Genomic DNA, 8060 nt, shown 5'->3' with positions numbered 1-8060 from the left:
CCCCAACCCTTGCAGAGCGCCGTTCTCTCGCCGCCCTGATCTAACCCTCACAGAGCGCCATTCTCTCGCTGCCCCGATCCAACCCTCGCAGAGCGCTTTTCTTTCGCCGCCCCACCCAACCCTTGTACAGCGACCTGCTCTTGCCGCCTTGACCCAACACTTGCAGAGTGCCATTCTCTCGCTGCTCCGACCCAACCCTCGCAGAGTGCCGTTCTCTTGCCGCCCCGACCCAATCCTCGCAAAGCACCGTTCTCTTGCCACCCCGACCCAACCCTCGCAGAGCACTGTAATCTCGTCGCCCCTACCCAACCCTCGCAGAGCACTGTTCTCTCGCCAGCCCGACTCAACCCTCGCAGAGCGCCCTGTTCTCGCCGCCCCGCCCCAACTCTCACAGAGCACCGTTCTCTCGCCACCCCCACCCAACCCTCGCAGCGTGCCCTTCTTCCACCTTCTGCCCATTGTTCCACCCGCCAGACACCATGAGCAACATTGAGGTGGCCACGCCTACCCTGGCTACGCCCACTGCAGCCACACCCATCCAGTGGCATGCCACCCAGTGGGCCATGCCCACCCAGCACCCGACGATAAATAAGTGGGGTTTGAGTTGCAGTTTGGGCATTCGGTCGCTAAAAGCTTTGCCATCACTGGTATAGGTCCTCCTGCTTGAGCAGGGGGCTGGACTAGAAGACCTCCAATGTGCCTTCCAGCTCTACTCTATTCCATTCCATTCCATTCCCTTATCAGTTTGAATGGGTCAATCCCTAGGTGTTGTCTGCTGTGGGAATGGAGCTGATAACGGGGTCCGTTCCCATGCTTGTGAAAACTTTGTTGGGTCTTTGCATCTTCCCTTCTGCAGCGAGAGATAAGCCACATGGCTGGAGGCACATTCCTTTCTCACCCCCAGGTTGACATCAAGGGATGTTTTCTGGAATCTAGGATTTCTTTTATTTCAAAATGTGTTCACCTTCTACCGTGATTGGATGAGGGAAAGGAGCTGCAGCTGGCCTTAAGGACAATTGCAGTTCGGGTTTTAAAAGGCTGCAGTGGAAAATTGGGTGAACCTGTCTGAGTGTCTTTGGGACCTCCAATTTTACTGTGACAGGATTGATTATTGTTTTAATGGGAAATGGTCCCACAAATTTTGGCCCTAACCTTTTTGAGGGCTGCAGGGATTTTAGGTATTTCGTTGACAGGTAAACTTTCTCTCCTACTTGAAACGGTTTGGGTTTGCTTCGTTTCTTATCTGCCTGGAATTTATATGCTTCCCTAGCTTCGCCTAATGCCTTTCTTACGACTGGCCAGGTATTTTGTAATTGTGCAATCCACTCCTTCAGGGAAGGGATTGTCGGTTCACTTGATGGAAGTTAAGGCATCGGGTTGAAACTTTGTCCCATTGCCATCTGGAAAGGAGTGTAGCCTGTGCTGGAATGTACTGCGTTGTTATAAGCGACTTCTGCAAACAGGAGTAGGCAGGTCCAATTGTCCTGCTGGTAGTTAATGAAACATCTTAGGTATTGCTCCAGTACTGAGTTGGACCATTCAGTCCCACCATTCGTCTGAGGATGATGACTAGATGACAATCCCTAAGTGGTCCCCAACAGTCCCAGGAATGCTTTCCAAAATTCTGATGTGAACTGTACCCCTCTATCCGATATGATTCGTTGTGGGACTCCATGAAGTCGATAAATATGTTGGATGAACAACTTTGCAAGTGTCTTTGCATTGGGGATTTTTTTTTATTGAAAAGTTTTATAAAAATTACAATATATAACCCCTAAACCCATCCCCCCTAATCCCCCCTCTCCCTCCCCCACTTCCCAGAGCTAAATACAGGGTTACAAATATAATAATCATAATCTAACTAACATTAACCAACTATATAAATAACCAAGTCCATAATGTGCTTTAACTCCCCTTTAACATAAATATAATAATAATAATTAAAACATAAACAAATTAGTATCCTAATTATTAAACAATAGAATGTCCATATTGTTAAACAATACTAATACTAAAAGTAATAATAATATCATATAATTAAAACTAACAAAAATTTCACTGTAATAAACTATTAATACTAATAATACTCTAAAATTTACTCATAAGCTAAATGGAACTTTTTAGTCCCATATTTGTTCTGAATATAATCTATCCATCTTCTCCAAACCGAAATGTATCTTTCTTGTGAGTAATCCTTCAAATAGGCAGAAATCTTAGCCATTTCTGCTAAATTTGACACTTTAAGCGTCTTCACTCCTCTCCCACAGATTTCAGCGATCATCCGCAAGTTGATACAGGAACGATACAGCCTCCTCACCAGAATTCCTAAATTCCCCACTAAATTTGGGCTTATGAGGCAGCGGGTGCAGCCGGAGTCTATTAGGGCTCTGAGTGCAACCCTCTTGTGCATTCCGAGGCTAAACAGTTCTACGATCCTGGTGAGGGGCGCGATAGGTCCAGTTACCAGGGATTCATCCTCCGAGTTGTCATTTGACGAGATGGGTGGCTCTCCCGGTGGTGTCAGAGTTCCCTTCGCCTGCCTTGATGGAGTTGGGAACTCGACAACCTCCACGCTTTTCATAGCCGTCTCTTTCGGTTTCATTGGGGTCTTCCCAGGCTTCCCAGCCGGGGCTCAGTCAGGTTTCCAGACGGGGGTCTTAGAGTAGTATTTGGCGGGGCGGGGCCCCTCCTTCCTACATTTGAAACATCCTGTTGCTCTTGTGGTGGTTGGGGCTTGCTTCGTTGGCTCTTGAGGTGGCTCCACTGGCGACTTCCCTCAAGATCTCTCTCTCTGCATCATTGTCTTCTGGCTCGATTGATCTCTGCTTCCTCAGCCAGGATATATCAGTCTTGGAGCTGGTCTGGATCTCCCCGAGGGATGCAGGCATAATACAGGTCATTGTTCAGGCCGTTTTTGAAGTTCCTGACCAAGATATCTTCTGGCCAGTTCAGTTTGCTGGCTAGGGCTCGGAATTCTTGTGTGTATTCTGCTATGGGTCATCGCCCTTGCCTGACAGTTTTGATACGCTCCCGTATTTTCCAATCAGCCAAGGGATCTTCAAATCGACGTCTGAGGGCTGCTATGAACTGATTGAAATTTTGCAGTTCTGGGGCCACCCAGTCTGCTGCGGTGCCATCTAGGGCTGCCTGCACAATCCGTATTTGGCCGCGATTACTTGGTATGTCACAGCCATATTCTTCCATGTAGTTCAACACTTGAGTCAGGAAAATCCTCAGTCGACACGGCTCCCCTCAGTACTTCACTCCTAGTGGCGAGAACTTTTGGATGGACCGATGCCCCTTCCGTCTCCTATATCGATGGCCATTGCCGTCGGCTGGTGCGGCTCTCCCGGGAGTGGCTGTGGCTATAGTGATGGCTGCTGCTTCCGTGGTGCTGGTGGAAGGGCCTGGGACCACTGCTTCGCTCCCACCCCTTCATCTGTTCCTTTGGCTGAGCCTGGGTTGGCGATTCCCCGGCATGGGTTGGCTTTCTCCTCTTTCATGTCGACTCTCAACATGTCGATGGCTTGCTCCAGGAATTGGTTTGAATTGGGCAGTCGGTCGTCCTTGTCTTCACTAAGGCAAAGCGACCTCTCCATCTCGACTTTCCAACCCGGTTGGTGACTGTCGCATCTGAGTGTCACTTTCCTGAATCTCTTCTCCCAGTCCTCCTCCTTCCCGAAGCCCATCGACCACCTGGGTTTGTGGTGGTGTTCCACAACCACCACCTCATCTGACGAGCTCGAGGATTGAGAACTGTATCGGCTGGGCTCTGTTTGGTGAGAGAGCTCCTCTCCCATGGCAGGTTCTTCCCTTTCCGTTCCTCTATCAGACATCGTTTGCTTAGCCCCCCCGCAAGGGTCTTCCTTCCGGGTTGACTATTATTGCAGATCCTGCCTAATGTCAGGTCCCACTTCAAAACCTCATCCCAAGAAAGCAGGACTCTTAGAACAGTTTCATTCCAAAAGGAGCTTTTATTAGGAGAAGCTGATAGCAGGCATAGAGGGCAGGATCTGAGGGTTTCCCCAGGTGTAAGTCCGCTGTGGGAATGGAGCTGATAATGGGGCTCGTTCCCATGCTTGTGAAAAGGTTGTTAGGTCTTTGCACCTTCCCTTCTGCAGCAAGAGATAAACCAGATGGCTGGAGGCACATTCCTTTCTCACTCCAAGGTAACATCAAGGGAGAGACAGTTCAAAGAGTAAGTATGCAGAAATAGCGGAAAGGATACATTGTAGCAAAACAGAAAACATACCACAGAGCCTTCCCCCCTCCCCCTCAGGAGAATGGCAGAACCCTCAGAAAGAAATAGCAAGAAATGAAATAGATCCTCCCCCACCCAGGGAAGGAATGGGTTCTGACACCTATCCTATCCTATCCTATCCTATCCTATCCTATCGGTATAATATTGTTCAGAAATTTATATTACATGCAGGCTATGTATATAAAAAGTAGAAAAAGTGCAAAAAATGATTTTTTGTAATGTTGAATATGTGGTATCATTTTGTAAATATTAGTTAAATTAAGAGGTAGGCAATGTGATGCCTACGCTCATAAGAATCTGCTTTGAAACCAGCCAGCTGTACACTTTATTTGTCCAAGAAAAGTCAAAGGCGAGCTGATTTGGTAAAGCCTGTAGGATCTTAGAGAAAGCTATTGCATAAAATTTGTGTTGATTTGTGTTTGTTGGTTTGGGTAAAAAAGGAGAGAAGGGAGAAGGGCTAGCCATGTTCATCAAAGGAAACATTTTGTGAATAAATTACTGCAACTGCTATTAAAATACTTTTAATAAATCAATTTCCGAATGTGATACCCTACACTCCAAAGAGCATTCCAACTGAAATTTTGCTAATGTGCGGTCATGTTAGTGAATCTTTGATGACTGAGTGCTTTAATTCCATCCATTTTGGAGACGTGGCATAAAATTGATTGGAAGGGGGTAAGGCTGTACTGTGTTGTCCAGAATTGCCATTGTTTGTCCTTTCAGATTCTTAAGAACTTTTAATTGCATGTTTAATCTATTTACATTAATTCTGCTTTGTCTGGAATATTTTTTTGAGATAATTATTATCAGCTTGAGAAAATAAACCAGGCACTTAAGATACATGTTCTTTGGACTTTTTTTCTTAGCTTCTAAAAACTTGAATACTTTCTAAAGTTAGCTGAGGGCAGCTTTTTGTTTTGAATATTTAACCTAAGTTCAGGGTTAGTCTGTGTAAAGTCTCTTGAAGCTTTAGATATTTACAATAACCTACAGGATCTCAGTAGAGAGAAAACAATGGCAATTAGTTCTTGAGGATAGCATGCATAGTATACTCACAGATTGTAATTTGGTCAGTAGGAGATTTTCGTAAAGCAGAAGAGTCCAAGTTTGGATCAAAAAGCTATTGAGAACTTGGAAAAAAAATCAGAGAAGAGCAACTAAGATGATCAGGGGCCTGAAGACTAAAACATACGAAGAATAGCTACGAGACTTGGGTTTGGCTAATCTAAAGAAAAGAAGAAATAGGGGAGACATGATAGCAGTGTTCCAGTATCTGAGGGGCTGCCACAAAGCAGAGGGGGCCAAGTTGTTCACCAAAGCACCAGATGGAAGGATGAGAAAACCTTGGAGGAAGACAAATGGAGGTATGACACACATAGAAGGAAACACAACAATCAAAGGAAGAAGCAGCATACATCTAACAAACCCCTACCATCCAATCTAACTCAACCAGAAGCACCCCCATTAAAAGTGAGCACTCGATTTCTCCCCCTAGATGATAATACACAGACCCACAACCTCCCCCTCAAAGAACGCATGTAGACACCTAGCAAAGAAACAGCACCAAATATCCCTTAAAAAGTCACATCAACAAACACACCTGAGATAAAAAGAAAAGCGCCTCAGACTTCATCCCCCCAAAAAAGAAGGTGAGTGTTGGTGATAGGAGATTCTATTCTCAAAGGAACAGAATCAGCCATCTGCAGACTGGATATATAATCCTCGGAGGTATGTTGTCTCCTTGGAGCAAAAATCAAAGATGTGGCTGAGAACCTAACCAAAATAATAAGATTACTACCCTCTCCTATTCCTTCACATTGGAATGAATGACACAACAAAGAAACTGAGTACAATATTGAGACACTATAAGCAATTAAGCAATAAAGTTAAGGAGCTAGGAGAACAAGTAGTGTTCTCCAGCATAGGAGATGGAGAATCCACCAATGGGTTAGCTCTGTCTTCCTGCCCATTAGACTAAGTCAATCAAACTTGCCACGCCCATCCTGGACCAGGACACACCCAGTCTTGACTTAGTCTCCAGCCTAGACGGACGTGACAAGTTTGGCTCCCAGCTTAGTTGCAGGTAGTTCAGATCAACTCCATTGGTAGATTCTCCTTTTATTTCCACAGTCTTCTCAGCAGCTCTGGGATCAGCGCTGCTTCAGTTTGACTGTTGGAGGCTTGGGATCCTTCCCCAACCCTTAGCAAGAGCGGAGGCTTCCGTTCTCCCTTTCCTTCACACGCTACAGCGCTGGGATCAGCACTGCAGCCGGGAACCCCCTCAGCTTCCCTGCCTCTTTGAGGCCTCAGTTGCCTTCTTTTGCGGCCGGATCGTCACGGCCGCCATTTTGGCAGCCGCATGGTGAACCGCTGTGACTGCTTAGACTTGTTTCGTGGGCGTGCGGCTTTCCCCTTTCTGCTTTCTAGCCCCGAGGTCTCACAGGTCTCTTGAACATGGTGCAGGCGTTCGCCTGCATATTTACCTGGTGCCCCATCACAGCCTCGATCGGCGCGGCCGCCATTTTGAAAACCGCGTGGCTGCCGCCGTTCGAGGGGAACTCAGCAGTGGGAGGGTTCCTTTAATTATTCTTACCTTCTTCTTGGCAATCAAGGGACGATTGCCCCTGTTTGCCATCTGGACACACCAGGTCGTCCTTTTCTGTCCTGCTTCCCCTGCAGTTCCCACAGAGGGAACTGAAATGGTCACAGCCGCCATTTTGGACGGCCTGCATACCCGGGAGCCTATCTTTCCCAGGGTATCAGGGCCCAGTGGGCACAGAGGCCTTTTTCTCCTGGCACACCCTTTACAACTATTGTCAGGAGAGGAGAAACCTTCCAAACTGCCGGAAAGGCAGGCTAGCAGGAGGCACCAGGCTTTGGAGAGGGAATTTTCCAAAGCACAGAAGCAGGCCAGGGCTGAGTCGGAGCAGACAGAGACCTCGGTCTTTGACCTCCCACTGGGGCCTTCCACCTCTGCTCAGGGGGTCTGGTCCCCGCAGGGGATTCCCACACACATCCCTCCCTCTGGGGAGGTTCACAATCCAGACACCTACCCGGCATCATCGGCACCCTGGGCCCCACAGTCGGGTCCAGAGGCCACTTACACTCCCACAGCTACTGGGCTCAGGATAACTGAGGATAACTGAGCCTCCAGGAGCCCTTTCCACTGAGCACCTTCAGGCTCTAATTTCACAGGCAGTCGACTAGGCTCTCGCTGCCAGGTCTTATCAGATGCCTAAGCCAGAGTCGGTCGCATCCATGACCCCATCATATCTTCTCCAGTCTGGAGCACCCGAGTACCATGGTTCTCTCTCCCTGCCCCGATCCTCCCATAGTAGGGCCTCATCCCCCGTGGAGCACGATCAAACTGACATCCCATGGGCGGAGGAGGAGGACACATCCCCCGAACCCCCGCCATTTGGGGGTCTCTTCAACCCGGCTGTCTTCTTGCCACTTCTTCACAAGGCTAGCATTACAGCTAACGTAGGCCCTGATCGGATTCCTCAGCCAGGCCCATCAACCAGTTCAGATCCGAACCCGGTGTTTTCTGAACCCAACGTGACCCAGCACCACGTCCCCTGGCCCCCTCTTTTCTTGAACGCCATTTGGAAACAATGGGCCTCGCCTGGCACCTTCCCTTCCCTGGGAGGAACGGACAGGAAACTGTTCAGTGCAGCACCAGACTTGGCTGACGCTCTTGAGGTGCCAACGGTAGATGAATCCTTGACCCCTCTTTTGTCTTCGTCTGCGGTGTCGGGGGATCTGGCCGAGGCGTTGAAGGCTGAGGACAAGAGATGGG

This window comes from Protobothrops mucrosquamatus, unplaced genomic scaffold (genome assembly GCF_001527695.2).
Source record: "Protobothrops mucrosquamatus isolate PMUCROS unplaced genomic scaffold, P.Mucros_1.0 scaffold_198, whole genome shotgun sequence".
In the NCBI taxonomy this organism is placed as follows: Eukaryota; Metazoa; Chordata; class Lepidosauria; order Squamata; family Viperidae; genus Protobothrops; species Protobothrops mucrosquamatus.
Note: the sequence above shows the minus strand (reverse complement) of the source record.